The 18900-nt window shown below is 44.8% G+C and overlaps 3 long non-coding RNA genes across 3 annotated transcripts; all 3 read right to left on the bottom strand.

Annotated features, from left to right (window-relative positions):
• Positions 1 to 1747: 1747 nt before the first annotated feature.
• On the bottom strand, positions 1748 to 4718 carry LOC103625952 (uncharacterized). The gene is made up of 3 exons (XR_552624.3): positions 3037 to 4718; positions 2724 to 2955; positions 1748 to 1801 (listed from the first exon to the last, which is right to left on the bottom strand). It is a non-coding gene; the product is annotated as an uncharacterized lncRNA (long non-coding RNA).
• A 4415-nt stretch (positions 4719 to 9133) lies between these two features.
• Positions 9134 to 11834, bottom strand: LOC103625951 (uncharacterized). Its single transcript, XR_552622.3, has 3 exons — positions 10426 to 11834; positions 10113 to 10344; positions 9134 to 9191 (listed from the first exon to the last, which is right to left on the bottom strand). It is a non-coding gene; the product is annotated as an uncharacterized lncRNA (long non-coding RNA).
• A 4692-nt stretch (positions 11835 to 16526) lies between these two features.
• On the bottom strand, positions 16527 to 18900 carry LOC103625949 (uncharacterized). The gene is made up of 3 exons (XR_552618.3): positions 17816 to 18900; positions 17503 to 17734; positions 16527 to 16580 (listed from the first exon to the last, which is right to left on the bottom strand). It is a non-coding gene; the product is annotated as an uncharacterized lncRNA (long non-coding RNA).

The raw sequence follows: 18900 nt of genomic DNA, 5'->3' as shown, positions 1-18900 counted from the left end.
CATCGATTTCGCGCATTTGATTCATTGTGATAGCATCTAGAGCTCTTGTTGAGTTGTGAACTCTTTGAGGTGTGTTGTGAGCTCTGGCTGCGACTTGTATGCGTGTTGTTGCTCTGATTTTGAGTCTTGTATGTGTTGCTAATTCCTTCCTTACTCCGTATTTCTTTGTGAATCTCAAGTGTAAGGGCGAGAGGCTCCAAGTTGTGGAGATTCCTCGCAAACGGGATATTGAGAAGAAAAGCATAACACTGTGGTATTCAAGTTGATCATTGGATCACTTGAGAGGAGTTGAGTGCAACTCTCGTCCGTTGGGACGCCACAACGTGGAGTAGGCAAGTTTTGTACTTGGCCGAACCACGGGATAAATCACCGTGTCCTCTCTGTGTTGATCTTCTTGTGATTATCATATTGTGCAAGATCTTCGCTCTAGCCACTTGGCATTAACTGTGCTAACACTTAATCAAAGTTTTGTGGCTTAAGTTTTTAAGATTTACAGGATCACCTATTCACCCCCCCCCCTCTATGTAACACCCGGTTTTAAAGGACAAAGCCGGGTGCATCTCATACATGCGCCAAAGAAGACAACATATATAATCACAGAGTGTATAGAGATAAATGTCACAATCATCAGAGTATTTATTACATAGCGGAAGTCTTATTACAAAATAAAAGAGTAAATATAAAACGAACTAAGGATCGTCGGCGCCAATGTCGACTGAGAAACACCACCTAGATCAGATCATACTCCTCGCCTTGTGGCTCCTCCTGAACCACCTGTTCTTCTCCTGTGGGGGGGTGTGAGACAGCAAGAGTGAGCTCACATACGTTCATCGCTCAACAAGTTGTGGGGAATAATGTGGCATGAACTCACAAAAGGTGGGAGTTCATGAAGTGTAAGGCTAATCAATGAAGTAAAGGCTGAGGCTGAGCATTGCTTTTAGAAGTTGGTCAAAATTTTATTAGCAATTACTAAGTGTAAGTAAATACCAAACCTTAATAATAATAAAGAACAGTAATAGTAAAATAATCCCAAATGTGATGCAAATGTCAAATTAAATTTAAGTTCCATATTTAATCATGTGAGGGTCCGAGCCGCTCATGACCGTGAGCACGGCTAGTATACCAGTTTTACACTCTGCAGAGGTTGCGCATCTTTACCCACAAGTCATGTTACCCATCTGCCAAGAGATGGCCAATCCCATACACCTCTACCGAGGAGGCGAGGCAGGGTAACACTACGAGGCCTTTACAAAGTTCCACTAGCTTCAGAAATCCCGCTACAGTTTATAGGAAGCTCCAGTGCAGGGTTCTTGTCTGACCGCCATCGCAGCAAAATCAACCCAAGGACCTCCCTACACTGACCACTCCCCTACTGCCCTTGCCCCTTTCGGGTAAGGAAGACCTCCACTAGCTTTCCTAGTTAATCAGCCAAGGGCGTCCCATTAAACCCTTGTGGTAGCACTGTTTTCCCGGGTGGTCGCTCCATGTTCCCATTAACATAATGATCTTAACATGAACAGTAATAATAAAAGAGAATAAAAGAGTAATTATGAATAAAGTATCTTCATACCCAGATCCACATAAAGCAATAGCAGGTACTACCCAAAAATATTTCAGTGGTAAACAAGGTATAAAGATAGCCAAAACTAGGGTAACCTATTAGGTCCCATCAAAATTAACCTATGCAGATCATTATAATTAATAAGAACATGGCTGGGAAAAGTAAGTGATCAAGGGCACAACTTGCCTGGCACTTGAGATTCCAGTTACCAGGGTGATCTTCAGGTGACTCGAAACCTCGCTGCTAGTCGTAGCAATACAAACAGATACGGTATAGACAAAATTAACATTACATCAAACATAAGAGAAACTGCATAATAATAATCTACGCGTTGCTACGAGACTAACGGAACTTGAACGGATCAAATCGGAGTTAAAATGGAGGAGATACAAATTTCCTAAGGTTTTATGTATTTGATACGAGATTAGCTAAGAAATAAATTTTAATACCATTTTCGTGTTAAAACAGAGACACTAAGTATTAAACAATATTAATACAAAATTATAGGGACTGGGATAGATTAAAAGGAGTTAAAATGCATTTTCTAGGAATTAATTAAGTTTCTATAATTATTCTCACAAAAAAAATGTATTTTCTAAATGAATTCCTTTGATTTCCTGCTCTCTGGACCGAGCGCACCATTTACAGAAAACACAGGGACTACGTCGCAAATATTTCAAGACTCAGTGTACAGCCGCATAGGATGGCGGGTTTATTTTTAAACTAATCAGGGACTCTTTTGCAATATTACGCAGCCGAAAGGGTATTGTGGGATCTCGGCCGCACAGATTACAATAGACGGCCCAGATTAAATGATGAATCGGTACGCACCCGGGGTCACTGGATTTCGATCCAACGGCCCAAGATCGCCCGGATGAAACGGTACAGGGCCGTCTAATCTTGGTCGTTGGCGGCTTGATCGGCGGCTAGGATCGGAGGGGCCAACAGGTTACTACTAACTTTAATCGTGACCACCCTTTTTCAATCCAACGATGCCAGGGTCGTCGCCATCCTCCATACAGAGCTGGGCGAGTCCGACGGCGGCGAAGCGCCGCCGTACACCCGCCGACAACCCCCCAATCACTCTTCTCTGCATAAATCCTAACGCGACGAGTGCTACACGACGTGGGAAGCCTGGCGGACATGAAGGAGGATCTCTCACCTTTTGAGGGCGGATCCAGTGGTCGAAGTCGGCGAACACGTTGGCGAGGGAGGCGCAGATGGAGACGGCGTTGGGTTTGGACCCGCCTATGGAGTTCAGCGAACCACCCACGCGCGACGGTGGACAGGTCATCGATCACAAATTCCATGGCCAGGAGAACAGAGGGCGAGTTCGCAGTGGCCGAAGAAGCTTCAAGGTGATGTGGCCATGGCTCCGCCGGTGACGTGCCCATCTGAGCTTCAAGGGCCGGATCCGAGCATTACCGAGGGCAAACGAGGGCGAAATGTGGGGCACGAACAAGAAGGGAGAATACCAGTGCATAGCGCGGCGATACCCCATCTGCGGATCGGTGCGGTCCCCCGACGAAGCATCATCACCAGCAAGCAATTGACCCCAGGCCCCATCGGCATTGTGGACGATGAATGACGGAGGCGGCTTCCCCCAGTCCATGTCTCCTCGCTTTCTCTCACTGCTGTCTGTGACAAACACACAGCACTTTACTGGTTTGGCTCAGGGTCGGATTTGGTGTGGCCAAGGGATGCTAGGTGCGCGCGACTTGGGGAAGAACCAGGGGCCTGTCCGCTTTTGAAGCTGCGACGAGGTGTAGCTGTGGTTAGCGCGATTGCCGGGCGACCCAACAACCTGGCCTAATCTTCCGGCTGAGAAGAAGAGCTGTTGCTGGGGCGGACTTCGCTGCAGCGATACGCGGTTCAGGTAGTTGGTCCGCAGCGGAAGCCACGACGGCCAGCGCGGGATCGGCGTCGTCTGTTGCGCTGACCAGTTGAGCCCGCGATGGATGCGGGATTAGCTTCACCCCAATGCGAGCATGGAGAAGACCGGTCGAGCGGATCTTGACCATACCCGCGCGCGGATGGCGAAAATCAGTTGGGGACGAAGCCTGCCAGCGCAGACCCATTCGTCAGCGGCATGGGAAATGGATGCGGCGCGCGCGCGTGTAGGATAGAGCTAGGCTGGCGAGAACGTCTTCTTTTTTTTTATACCACCAAGGGCCGAGCTCGGTCCGAAGCCAGTCAACGGATTCCGGCGAGATCGCACCAGACCGCGCTTCCTCCGCGAGTTTGTTGACGAAGCTGAGCAGATGGGCCTACCTGTCAGTGAAATGGTAATGGTACTATGCGCGCGCCAGGAGACTGAGTTGCGAGGTCCGCATGCCCAAAAGAGAAGCAGGTCGCGCGGTGGAGATGTTTGGTGGCAAAATGGAGTTGGGCTACGTGAGCTGGATCCGAAGATGGGCCGAAAGCATGGAATAGAGGCCCACTCGGCCGAAGACTGCTTTCTTTTTTTTATTTGTTATTCTTTCATTCCTTTCCAAATTCAAAAACTTTAATTCTAAAAGAAATTCTTTTTGTGGAAAATTTTTCCTTGGGTTAGGTTTAAATTTGAACTTGCCAATATGATTTTTTTATAAGTTTTATTTTGTATTTTATAGTATTTCTCTCCTTCTATTCTATTTATTCAAAGTAGGTATTAAATCCTCAATTTGAATGTTGATTTATTTATGTCACCAAATGCACACACACAATAAATCCCAGCATGATGTATATTTTATTTAAGTGCCTTTTGTCATTTAGTTGTTTGTTATATGTGATGTGCTCATGAAATGATAAACTTGGATGACACACATATGTATACAGGAATATAATTTTCTTTATACTCTGATTACAAAAGTGGATATTACAAATCCTACCCCCCTTACAAAGAATCTCGTCCTCGAGATTTAGGAAGGACTAGGGAAAAGATGGGGAAAATCTATGCGAAGCTCTTCTTCTCTCTCCCACGTAGCTTTATCTTCCCCGTGGTGACTCCATTGCACTTGGCACATCTTTATCACCTTATTTCATGTAACTCGTGTCAAAGTATCAATAATCTTGACATGATACTCCGTATAAATCAAATCACCATGAACGCTGAGCTCTTCCATTGGTAACTGTTCCTCAGGGACACGAAGACACTTCTTAAGTTGAGACACATGGAACACATTATGCACATCAGATAGATTATCAGGTAGCTCGAGTTGATAGGCCATCTCTCCAACTTGCCTAAAAACTCTGAATGGTCCAATATAGCGAGGGGACAATTTGCCCTTAACTTTAAATCTCCTCATTCCACGAAGTGGTGACACCTTGAGGTACACAGGATCACCTTCCTCAAATTCCAATGGTCTCCTTCTATTATCAGCATAGCTCTCTTTCCTGGTTTGAGCTACCCTCAAGTTCTCCCGAATTATACGGACTTGGTTTTTTTTCTGCCTCTTGAATAGGTTCAGGCCCAAAGAATTGTCTTCCTCTAGTCTGGTCCAAAAATAGAGGAGTCCTGCATTTCTTGCCATACAGAGTCTCGAACAGTGACATCTTTTAGACTAGCCTGGTAACTATTATTATATGAGAACTCAGCATAAAGTAGACTCTTGTCCCAGCTACTACCATGCTGAAGAGCACAAGCTCTCAACATGTCTTCCAATACTTGATTAGTCCTTTCAGTCTGAGGTAGGCCGAACTAACATTCAACTTCGTATCCACATTCTCTTGAAAACTTTTCCAAAATCTTGAGGTAAATTGTGATCCTCTATCCAAAACGATCTTCTTTGGTACATCGTGTAGAGACACAATCCGAGCGATATATAACTCTGCCGATTGAGATACCTTATAAGTAGTCTTGACAGGAATAAAGTGAGCCACTTTAGTCAATCTATCCACAATCACCCATATAGCATCATATCCTTTCTGTGTGCGAGGCAATCCAGTAATAAAATCCATACCGATCTCTTCCCATTTCCACTCGGGTATCTTCAGTGGATGCAATAGTCCAGCTGGCCTTTGGTGTTCAGCCTTAACTCTTTGACACATCGCACATAGCCACATGTGTAGCCACATATCTCTCCAATTCATACCATCAGTACTTCTGCCTCAAATCCTGATACATCTTAGTACTACCAGGATGAATAGAATAATCCAAGTCATGGGCCTCCTTTAAAATAGTCTCACGAAGGCTTTCAATATCAGCCACACATATCCTATCCTTGAACCATATTGTGCCTTGCTCATCCTTCGTGAATTCCGGACCTCGACCTTCAGTAATCAAATCCTTAATCTCTTGTATCTTAGCATCATCAATCTGTCCTTCTGTGGATTTCTTGCTCCAAGGTAGGTTCCACATCAATATAACTTCTTCAGTGTGAGCAGTTACTATCCCCAGGTCAAGTCTCCTAAAATCCTCAACAATCTCATCGGGTAGCTGGGCAACAACAGCCGAATGAACATGCTCCTTTCGACTCAAGGCATCTCCAACCAAATTTGCCTTGCCCGGGTGATAGTGAATCTCCAAATCATAATCCTTAATAAGCTCCAACCAACGGTGTTGCCTAAGGTTGAGATCCTTTTGAGTGAATATATACTTCAAACTCTTATGATTCGTGTATACTTGACACTCGGTTCCCATAATATAATGTCTCCAAATCTTAAGCGCATGCACAATGACTGCCAGTTCTAAGTCTTGAGTGGGGTAGTTCAACTCGTGTTTCCGCAACCGACGAGACACGTAGGCAATCACATGTCCTTCTTGCATGAGCACACATTCCAAGCCTTGGCCACATGCATCACATTAAATGTCAAATCCCTTCTGTAGATCTGGCATAACCAACACTTGTGATGACATCAACCTCTTCTTTAATTGATCAAAGCTATCTTGGCATTTCTCATTCCACTTGAATTCTCTTCCTTTCTCCAAAAGTGAGGTCATAGGCTTGGCAATCTTAGAGAACCCTTCAATAAATCTCCGATAATAGCCTGCAAGCCCCAAGAAACTCCGGACCTCAGTAACTATAGTGGGTATGCTCCACGCCACTATCTCCTTGACTTTAGCAGGATCCACTGATATTCCTCCATTAGAAATGACATGTAAGGAATGGTACCTCACCGATCCAAAACTCGCATTTGCTATACTCGGTGTAGAGTTGATTATCTCGTAGCTTTTGTAGCACCAATCTCGGATGTTCCTCATGATCACTATCACTCTTGGAATAAATAATAATATCGTCGATGAATACCACGACGAATCTGTCCAAATTCTCCATAAACACCTTATTCTTCAGATCCATAAAATAGCCTGGTGCATTAGTTAATCCAAATGACATAACGGTGAACTCCTATAAACCACATCGGGTCGAGGAATCCGTCTTGGGAATATCCGATGGCCTAATCTTCATTTCATAATAACCCGATCGGAGATCAATCTTCGAGAATACCCTTGCACCTCTCATCTGATCAAATAAATCCTCAATACGGGGCAACGAATACTTATTCTTCACAGTAACATCGTTGAGAGATCTATAATCCACACACATTTTTTTTTGATCCATCCTTCTTCTGTACAAACAGAACCGGTGCTCCCCAAGGTGAGGAACTCGGACGAATGTACCCCGCCTCCTGTAACTCAGTTAACTGCTTCTTAAGTTCTTTTAATTCTTCTACGGACATTCTGTATAGCCGTTTAGAAATAGGAGCAGTTTCAGGTAAGAGATCAATGACCAACTCAACTTCAAATCTTTGTTCTTTGGAACTGGTGAGTTCTACGGTTCCCTTAGCACAGTGTATATACTGCTTTGCCTTTCTTAACCATGACATACCAAGGATCAAATCTATACTGCTCTCTTCTAACAGTATAGGGGTAGCACATTTGGGTTAGGAATATAGGGTAAGAAAGGAAGAATTGTAGACAAGGCGAGTAATTACAATCATGTTACTTTGGGGGATTTATTAGCTAAGCAGTTTAATGTTTTACCTACCATAGCTAATTTATTACCTTATGCTGGCACATACTAAGATGTCCATATATAATACTTCAATCAATCAAAGAAGCAAATCAGGCATTGATCAGCAGAACAATCAACCAACATTTTTAATAGAGAAAATAAAATTTTTTTAGGTCTCCTATCTCTTAAAAATGTCATAGGGGTAGGGATTCCAAGGTGTGAAATCCATCTTGTCTTAGAATAGAAAAGGTAAGAATGATCAGAGTAGAACAGTAGAAGGTGAGACAGGATCAAGGTAAGTGTAGAAAGAATCAGAGTAAGGTAAGTGTAGAATGAATCAGAATAAGATAAGTAGGTAAGGGTTGTCCATTTCTATCTAGGTTTCGTCCTACAGTCAACATTTCCTCTGATACCACTTCTGTAACACCCGGTTTTAAAGGACAAAGCCGGGTGCATCTCATACATGCGCCAAAGAAGACAACATATATAATCACAGAGTGTATAGAGATAAATGTCACAATCATCAGAGTATTTATTACATAGCGGAAGTCTTATTACAAAATAAAAGAGTAAATATAAAACGAACTAAGGATCGTCGGCGCCAATGTCGACTGAGAAACACCACCTAGATCAGATCATACTCCTCGCCTTGTGGCTCCTCCTGAACCACCTGTTCTTCTCCTGTGGGGGGGTGTGAGACAGCAAGAGTGAGCTCACATACGTTCATCGCTCAACAAGTTGTGGGGAATAATGTGGCATGAACTCACAAAAGGTGGGAGTTCATGAAGTGTAAGGCTAATCAATGAAGTAAAGGCTGAGGCTGAGCATTGCTTTTAGAAGTTGGTCAAAATTTTATTAGCAATTACTAAGTGTAAGTAAATACCAAACCTTAATAATAATAAAGAACAGTAATAGTAAAATAATCCCAAATGTGATGCAAATGTCAAATTAAATTTAAGTTCCATATTTAATCATGTGAGGGTCCGAGCCGCTCATGACCGTGAGCACGGCTAGTATACCAGTTTTACACTCTGCAGAGGTTGCGCATCTTTACCCACAAGTCATGTTACCCATCTGCCAAGAGATGGCCAATCCCATACACCTCTACCGAGGAGGCGAGGCAGGGTAACACTACGAGGCCTTTACAAAGTTCCACTAGCTTTAGAAATCCCGCTACAGTTTATAGGAAGCTCCAGTGCAGGGTTCTTGTCTGACCGCCATCGCAGCAAAATCAACCCAAGGACCTCCCTACACTGACCACTCCCCTACTGCCCTTGCCCCTTTCGGGTAAGGAAGACCTCCACTAGCTTTCCTAGTTAATCAGCCAAGGGCGTCCCATTAAACCCTTGTGGTAGCACTGTTTTCCCGGGTGGTCGCTCCATGTTCCCATTAACATAATGATCTTAACATGAACAATAATAATAAAAGAGAATAAAAGAGTAATTATGAATAAAGTATCTTCATACCCAGATCCACATAAAGCAATAGCAGGTACTACCCAAAAATATTTCAGTGGTAAACAAGGTATAAAGATAGCCAAAACTAGGGTAACCTATTAGGTCCCATCAAAATTAACCTATGCAGATCATTATAATTAATAAGAACATGGCTGGGAAAAGTAAGTGATCAAGGGCACAACTTGCCTGGCACTTGAGATTCCAATTACCAGGGTGATCTTCAGGTGACTCGAAACCTCGCTGCTAGTCGTAGCAATACAAACAGATACGGTATAGACAAAATTAACATTACATCAAACATAAGAGAAACTGCATAATAATAATCTACGCGTTGCTACGAGACTAACGGAACTTGAACGGATCAAATCGGAGTTAAAATGGAGGAGATACAAATTTCCTAAGGTTTTATGTATTTGATACGAGATTAGCTAAGAAATAAATTTTAATACCATTTTCGTGTTAAAACAGAGACACTAAGTATTAAACAATATTAATACAAAATTATAGGGACTGGGATAGATTAAAAGGAGTTAAAATGCATTTTCTAGGAATTAATTAAGTTTCTATAATTATTCTCACAAAAAAATGTATTTTCTAAATGAATTCCTTTGATTTCCTGCTCTCTGGACCGAGCGCACCATTTACAGAAAACACAGGGACTACGTCGCAAATATTTCAAGACTCAGTGTACAGCCGCATAGGATGGCGGGTTTATTTTTAAACTAATCAGGGACTCTTTTGCAATATTACGCAGCCGAAAGGGTATTGTGGGATCTCGGCCGCACAGATTACAATAGACGGCCCAGATTAAATGATGAATCGGTACGCACCCGGGGTCACTGGATTTCGATCCAACGGCCCAAGATCGCCCGGATGAAACGGTACAGGGCCGTCTAATCTTGGTCGTTGGCGGCTTGATCGGCGGCTAGGATCGGAGGGGCCAACAGGTTACTACTAACTTTAATCGTGACCACCCTTTTTCAATCCAACGATGCCAGGGTCGTCGCCATCCTCCATACAGAGCTGGGCGAGTCCGACGGCGGCGAAGCGCCGCCGTACACCCGCCGACAACCCCCCAATCACTCTTCTCTGCATAAATCCTAACGCGACGAGTGCTACACGACGTGGGAAGCCTGGCGGACATGAAGGAGGATCTCTCACCTTTTGAGGGCGGATCCAGTGGTCGAAGTCGGCGAACACGTTGGCGAGGGAGGCGCAGATGGAGACGGCGTTGGGTTTGGACCCGCCTATGGAGTTCAGCGAACCACCCACGCGCGACGGTGGACAGGTCATCGATCACAAATTCCATGGCCAGGAGAACAGAGGGCGAGTTCGCAGTGGCCGAAGAAGCTTCAAGGTGATGTGGCCATGGCTCCGCCGGTGACGTGCCCATCTGAGCTTCAAGGGCCGGATCCGAGCATTACCGAGGGCAAACGAGGGCGAAATGTGGGGCACGAACAAGAAGGGAGAATACCAGTGCATAGCGCGGCGATACCCCATCTGCGGATCGGTGCGGTCCCCCGACGAAGCATCATCACCAGCAAGCAATTGACCCCAGGCCCCATCGGCATTGTGGACGATGAATGACGGAGGCGGCTTCCCCCAGTCCATGTCTCCTCGCTTTCTCTCACTGCTGTCCGTGACAAACACACAGCACTTTACTGGTTTGGCTCAGGGTCGGATTTGGTGTGGCCAAGGGATGCTAGGTGCGCGCGACTTGGGGAAGAACCAGGGGCCTGTCCGCTTTTGAAGCTGCGACGAGGTGTAGCTGTGGTTAGCGCGATTGCCGGGCGACCCAACAACCTGGCCTAATCTTCCGGCTGAGAAGAAGAGCTGTTGCTGGGGCGGACTTCGCTGCAGCGATACGCGGTTCAGGTAGTTGGTCCGCAGCGGAAGCCACGACGGCCAGCGCGGGATCGGCGTCATCTGTTGCGCTGACCAGTTGAGCCCGCGATGGATGCGGGATTAGCTTCACCCCAATGCGAGCATGGAGAAGACCGGTCGAGCGGATCTTGACCATACCCGCGCGCGGATGGCGAAAATCAGTTGGGGACGAAGCCTGCCAGCGCAGACCCATTCGTCAGCGGCATGGGAAATGGATGCGGCGCGCGCGCGTGTAGGATAGAGCTAGGCTGGCGAGAACGTCTTCTTTTTTTTATACCACCAAGGGCCGAGCTCGGTCCGAAGCCAGTCAACGGATTCCGGCGAGATCGCACCAGACCGCGCTTCCTCCGCGAGTTTGTTGACGAAGCTGAGCAGATGGGCCTACCTGTCAGTGAAATGGTAATGGTACTATGCGCGCGCCAGGAGACTGAGTTGCGAGGTCCGCATGCCCAAAAGAGAAGCAGGTCGCGCGGTGGAGATGTTTGGTGGCAAAATGGAGTTGGGCTACGTGAGCTGGATCCGAAGATGGGCCGAAAGCATGGAATAGAGGCCCACTCGGCCGAAGACTGCTTTCTTTTTTTTTATTTGTTATTCTTTCATTCCTTTCCAAATTCAAAAACTTTAATTCTAAAAGAAATTCTTTTTGTGGAAAATTTTTCCTTGGGTTAGGTTTAAATTTGAACTTGCCAATATGATTTTTTTATAAGTTTTATTTTGTATTTTATAGTATTTCTCTCCTTCTATTCTATTTATTCAAAGTAGGTATTAAATCCTCAATTTGAATGTTGATTTATTTATGTCACCAAATGCACACACACAATAAATCCCAGCATGATGTATATTTTATTTAAGTGCCTTTTGTCATTTAGTTGTTTGTTATATGTGATGTGCTCATGAAATGATAAACTTGGATGACACACATATGTATACAGGAATATAATTTTCTTTATACTCTGATTACAAAAGTGGATATTACAAATCCTACCCCCCTTACAAAGAATCTCGTCCTCGAGATTTAGGAAGGACTAGGGAAAAGATGGGGAAAATCTATGCGAAGCTCTTCTTCTCTCTCCCACGTAGCTTTATCTTCCCCGTGGTGACTCCATTGCACTTGGCACATCTTTATCACCTTATTTCATGTAACTCGTGTCAAAGTATCAATAATCTTGACATGATACTCCGTATAAATCAAATCACCATGAACGCTGAGCTCTTCCATTGGTAACTGTTCCTCAGGGACACGAAGACACTTCTTAAGTTGAGACACATGGAACACATTATGCACATCAGATAGATTATCAGGTAGCTCGAGTTGATAGGCCATCTCTCCAACTTGCCTAAAAACTCTGAATGGTCCAATATAGCGAGGGGACAATTTGCCCTTAACTTTAAATCTCCTCATTCCACGAAGTGGTGACACCTTGAGGTACACAGGATCACCTTCCTCAAATTCCAATGGTCTCCTTCTATTATCAGCATAGCTCTCTTTCCTGGTTTGAGCTACCCTCAAGTTCTCCCGAATTATACGGACTTGGTTTTTTTTTCTGCCTCTTGAATAGGTTCAGGCCCAAAGAATTGTCTTCCTCTAGTCTGGTCCAAAAATAGAGGAGTCCTGCATTTCTTGCCATACAGAGTCTCGAACAGTGACATCTTTTAGACTAGCCTGGTAACTATTATTATATGAGAACTCAGCATAAAGTAGACTCTTGTCCCAACTACTACCATGCTGAAGAGCACAAGCTCTCAACATGTCTTCCAATACTTGATTAGTCCTTTCAGTCTGAGGTAGGCCGAACTAACATTCAACTTCGTATCCACATTCTCTTGAAAACTTTTCCAAAATCTTGAGGTAAATTGTGATCCTCTATCCAAAACGATCTTCTTTGGTACATCGTGTAGAGACACAATCCGAGCGATATATAACTCTGCCGATTGAGATACCTTATAAGTAGTCTTGACAGGAATAAAGTGAGCCACTTTAGTCAATCTATCCACAATCACCCATATAGCATCATATCCTTTCTGTGTGCGAGGCAATCCAGTAATAAAATCCATACCGATCTCTTCCCATTTCCACTCGGGTATCTTCAGTGGATGCAATAGTCCAGCTGGCCTTTGGTGTTCAGCCTTAACTCTTTGACACATCGCACATAGCCACATGTGTAGCCACATATCTCTCCAATTCATACCATCAGTACTTCTGCCTCAAATCCTGATACATCTTAGTACTACCAGGATGAATAGAATAATCCAAGTCATGGGCCTCCTTTAAAATAGTCTCACGAAGGCTTTCAATATCAGCCACACATATCCTATCCTTGAACCATATTGTGCCTTGCTCATCCTTCGTGAATTCCGGACCTCGACCTTCAGTAATCAAATCCTTAATCTCTTGTATCTTAGCATCATCAATCTGTCCTTCTGTGGATTTCTTGCTCCAAGGTAGGTTCCACATCAATATAACTTCTTCAGTGTGAGCAGTTACTATCCCCAGGTTAAGTCTCCTAAAATCCTCAACAATCTCATCGGGTAGCTGGGCAACAACAGCCGAATGAACATGCTCCTTTCGACTCAAGGCATCTCCAACCAAATTTGCCTTGCCCGGGTGATAGTGAATCTCCAAATCATAATCCTTAATAAGCTCCAACCAACGGTGTTGCCTAAGGTTGAGATCCTTTTGAGTGAATATATACTTCAAACTCTTATGATTCGTGTATACTTGACACTCGGTTCCCATAATATAATGTCTCCAAATCTTAAGCGCATGCACAATGACTGCCAGTTCTAAGTCTTGAGTGGGGTAGTTCAACTCGTGTTTCCGCAACCGACGAGACACGTAGGCAATCACATGTCCTTCTTGCATGAGCACACATTCCAAGCCTTGGCCACATGCATCACATTAAATGTCAAATCCCTTCTGTAGATCTGGCATAACCAACACTTGTGATGACATCAACCTCTTCTTTAATTGATCAAAGCTATCTTGGCATTTCTCATTCCACTTGAATTCTCTTCCTTTCTCCAAAAGTGAGGTCATAGGCTTGGCAATCTTAGAGAACCCTTCAATAAATCTCCGATAATAGCCTGCAAGCCCCAAGAAACTCCGGACCTCAGTAACTATAGTGGGTATGCTCCACGCCACTATCTCCTTGACTTTAGCAGGATCCACTGATATTCCTCCATTAGAAATGACATGTAAGGAATGGTACCTCACCGATCCAAAACTCGCATTTGCTATACTCGGTGTAGAGTTGATTATCTCGTAGCTTTTGTAGCACCAATCTCGGATGTTCCTCATGATCACTATCACTCTTGGAATAAATAATAATATCGTCGATGAATACCACGACGAATCTGTCCAAATTCTCCATAAACACCTTATTCTTCAGATCCATAAAATAGCCTGGTGCATTAGTTAATCCAAATGACATAACGGTGAACTCCTATAAACCACATCGGGTCGAGGAATCCGTCTTGGGAATATCCGATGGCCTAATCTTCATTTGATAATAACCCGATCGGAGATCAATCTTCGAGAATACCCTTGCACCTCTCATCTGATCAAATAAATCCTCAATACGGGGCAACGAATACTTATTCTTCACAGTAACATCGTTGAGAGATCTATAATCCACACACATTTTTTTTGATCCATCCTTCTTCTGTACAAACAGAACCGGTGCTCCCCAAGGTGAGGAACTCGGACGAATGTACCCCGCCTCCTGTAACTCAGTTAACTGCTTCTTAAGTTCTTTTAATTCTTCTACGGACATTCTGTATAGCCGTTTAGAAATAGGAGCAGTTTCAGGTAAGAGATCAATGACCAACTCAACTTCAAATCTTTGTTCTTTGGAACTGGTGAGTTCTACGGTTCCCTTAGCACAGTGTATATACTGCTTTGCCTTTCTTAACCATGACATACCAAGGATCAAATCTATACTGCTCTCTTCTAACAGTATAGGGGTAGCACATTTGGGTTAGGAATATAGGGTAAGAAAGGAAGAATTGTAGACAAGGCGAGTAATTACAATCATGTTACTTTGGGGGATTTATTAGCTAAGCAGTTTAATGTTTTACCTACCATAGCTAATTTATTACCTTATGCTGGCACATACTAAGATGTCCATATATAATACTTCAATCAATCAAAGAAGCAAATCAGGCATTGATCAGCAGAACAATCAACCAACATTTTTAATAGAGAAAATAAAATTTTTTTAGGTCTCCTATCTCTTAAAAATGTCATAGGGGTAGGGATTCCAAGGTGTGAAATCCATCTTGTCTTAGAATAGAAAAGGTAAGAATGATCAGAGTAGAACAGTAGAAGGTGAGACAGGATCAAGGTAAGTGTAGAAAGAATCAGAGTAAGGTAAGTGTAGAATGAATCAGAATAAGATAAGTAGGTAAGGGTTGTCCATTTCTATCTAGGTTTCGTCCTACAGTCAACATTTCCTCTGATACCACTTCTGTAACACCCGGTTTTAAAGGACAAAGCCGGGTGCATCTCATACATGCGCCAAAGAAGACAACATATATAATCACAGAGTGTATAGAGATAAATGTCACAATCATCAGAGTATTTATTACATAGCGGAAGTCTTATTACAAAATAAAAGAGTAAATATAAAACGAACTAAGGATCGTCGGCGCCAATGTCGACTGAGAAACACCACCTAGATCAGATCATACTCCTCGCCTTGTGGCTCCTCCTGAACCACCTGTTCTTCTCCTGTGGGGGGGTGTGAGACAGCAAGAGTGAGCTCACATACGTTCATCGCTCAACAAGTTGTGGGGAATAATGTGGCATGAACTCACAAAAGGTGGGAGTTCATGAAGTGTAAGGCTAATCAATGAAGTAAAGGCTGAGGCTGAGCATTGCTTTTAGAAGTTGGTCAAAATTTTATTAGCAATTACTAAGTGTAAGTAAATACCAAACCTTAATAATAATAAAGAACAGTAATAGTAAAATAATCCCAAATGTGATGCAAATGTCAAATTAAATTTAAGTTCCATATTTAATCATGTGAGGGTCCGAGCCGCTCATGACCGTGAGCACGGCTAGTATACCAGTTTTACACTCTGCAGAGGTTGCGCATCTTTACCCACAAGTCATGTTACCCATCTGCCAAGAGATGGCCAATCCCATACACCTCTACCGAGGAGGCGAGGCAGGATAACACTACGAGGCCTTTACAAAGTTCCACTAGCTTCAGAAATCCCGCTACAGTTTATAGGAAGCTCCAGTGCAGGGTTCTTGTCTGACCGCCATCGCAGCAAAATCAACCCAAGGACCTCCCTACACTGACCACTCCCCTACTGCCCTTGCCCCTTTCGGGTAAGGAAGACCTCCACTAGCTTTCCTAGTTAATCATCCAAGGGCGTCCCATTAAACCCTTGTGGTAGCACTGTTTTCCCGGGTGGTCGCTCCATGTTCCCATTAACATAATGATCTTAACATGAACAGTAATAATAAAAGAGAATAAAAGAGTAATTATGAATAAAGTATCTTCATACCCAGATCCACATAAAGCAATAGCAGGTACTACCCAAAAATATTTCAGTGGTAAACAAGGTATAAAGATAGCCAAAACTAGGGTAACCTATTAGGTCCCATCAAAATTAACCTATGCAGATCATTATAATTAATAAGAACATGGCTGGGAAAAGTAAGTGATCAAGGGCACAACTTGCCTGGCACTTGAGATTCCAGTTACCAGGGTGATCTTCAGGTGACTCGAAACCTCGCTGCTAGTCGTAGCAATACAAACAGATACGGTATAGACAAAATTAACATTACATCAAACATAAGAGAAACTGCATAATAATAATCTACGCGTTGCTACGAGACTAACGGAACTTGAACGGATCAAATCGGAGTTAAAATGGAGGAGATACAAATTTCCTAAGGTTTTATGTATTTGATACGAGATTAGCTAAGAAATAAATTTTAATACCATTTTCGTGTTAAAACAGAGACACTAAGTATTAAACAATATTAATACAAAATTATAGGGACTGGGATAGATTAAAAGGAGTTAAAATGCATTTTCTAGGAATTAATTAAGTTTCTATAATTATTCTCACAAAAAAAATGTATTTTCTAAATGAATTCCTTTGATTTCCTGCTCTCTGGACCGAGCGCACCATTTACAGAAAACACAGGGACTACGTCGCAAATATTTCAAGACTCAGTGTACAGCCGCATAGGATGGCGGGTTTATTTTTAAACTAATCAGGGACTCTTTTGCAATATTACGCAGCCGAAAGGGTATTGTGGGATCTCGGCCGCACAGATTACAATAGACGGCCCAGATTAAATGATGAATCGGTACGCACCCGGGGTCACTGGATTTCGATCCAACGGCCCAAGATCGCCCGGATGAAACGGTACAGGGCCGTCTAATCTTGGTCGTTGGCGGCTTGATCGGCGGCTAGGATCGGAGGGGCCAACAGGTTACTACTAACTTTAATCGTGACCACCCTTTTTCAATCCAACGATGCCAGGGTCGTCGCCATCCTCCATACAGAGCTGGGCGAGTCCGACGGCGGCGAAGCGCCGCCGTACACCCGCCGACAACCCCCCAATCACTCTTCTCTGCATAAATCCTAACGCGACGAGTGCTACACGACGTGGGAAGCCTGGCGGACATGAAGGAGGATCTCTCACCTTTTGAGGGCGGATCCAGTGGTCGAAGTCGGCGAACACGTTGGCGAGGGAGGCGCAGATGGAGACGGCGTTGGGTTTGGACCCGCCTATGGAGTTCAGCGAACCACCCACGCGCGACGGTGGACAGGTCATCGATCACAAATTCCATGGCCAGGAGAACAGAGGGCGAGTTCGCAGTGGCCGAAGAAGCTTCAAGGTGATGTGGCCATGGCTCCGCCGGTGACGTGCCCATCTGAGCTTCAAGGGCCGGATCCGAGCATTACCGAGGGCAAACGAGGGCGAAATGTGGGGCACGAACAAGAAGGGAGAATACCAGTGCATAGCGCGGCGATACCCCATCTGCGGATCGGTGCGGTCCCCCGACGAAGCATCATCACCAGCAAGCAATTGACCCCAGGCCCCATCGGCATTGTGGACGATGAATGACGGAGGCGGCTTCCCCCAGTCCATGTCTCCTCGCTTTCTCTCACTGCTGTCCGTGACAAACACACAGCACTTTACTGGTTTGGCTCAGGGTCGGATTTGGTGTGGCCAAGGGATGCTAGGTGCGCGCGACTTGGGGAAGAACCAGGGGCCTGTCCGCTTTTGAAGCTGCGACGAGGTGTAGCTGTGGTTAGCGCGATTGCCGGGCGACCCAACAACCTGGCCTAATCTTCCGGCTGAGAAGAAGAGCTGTTGCTGGGGCGGACTTCGCTGCAGCGATACGCGGTTCAGGTAGTTGGTCCGCAGCGGAAGCCACGACGGCCAGCGCGGGATCGGCGTCGTCTGTTGCGCTGACCAGTTGAGCCCGCGATGGATGCGGGATTAGCTTCACCCCAATGCGAGCATGGAGAAGACCGGTCGAGCGGATCTTGACCATACCCGCGCGCGGATGGCGAAAATCAGTTGGGGACGAAGCCTGCCAGCGCAGACCCATTCGTCAGCGGCATGGGAAATGGATGCGGCGCGCGCGCGTGTAGGATAGAGCTAGGCTGGCGAGAACGTCTTCTTTTTTTTTATACCACCAAGGGCCGAGCTCGGTCCGAAGCCAGTCAACGGATTCCGGCGAGATCGCACCAGACCGCGCTTCCTCCGCGAGTTTGTTGACGAAGCTGAGCAGATGGGCCTACCTGTCAGTGAAATGGTAATGGTACTATGCGCGCGCCAGGAGACTGAGTTGCGAGGTCCGCATGCCCAAAAGAGAAGCAGGTCGCGCGGTGGAGATGTTTGGTGGCAAAATGGAGTTGGGCTACGTGAGCTGGATCCGAAGATGGGCCGAAAGCATGGAATAGAGGCCCACTCGGCCGAAGACTGCTTTCTTTTTTTTATTTGTTATTCTTTCATTCCTTTCCAAATTCAAAAACTTTAATTCTAAAAGAAATTCTTTTTGTGGAAAATTTTTCCTTGGGTTAGGTTTAA

This window comes from Zea mays, chromosome 5 (assembly GCF_902167145.1).
Source record: "Zea mays cultivar B73 chromosome 5, Zm-B73-REFERENCE-NAM-5.0, whole genome shotgun sequence".
In the NCBI taxonomy this organism is placed as follows: domain Eukaryota; kingdom Viridiplantae; phylum Streptophyta; class Magnoliopsida; order Poales; family Poaceae; genus Zea; species Zea mays.
Note: the sequence above shows the minus strand (reverse complement) of the source record. Positions and strands in the feature narration are given on the sequence as shown.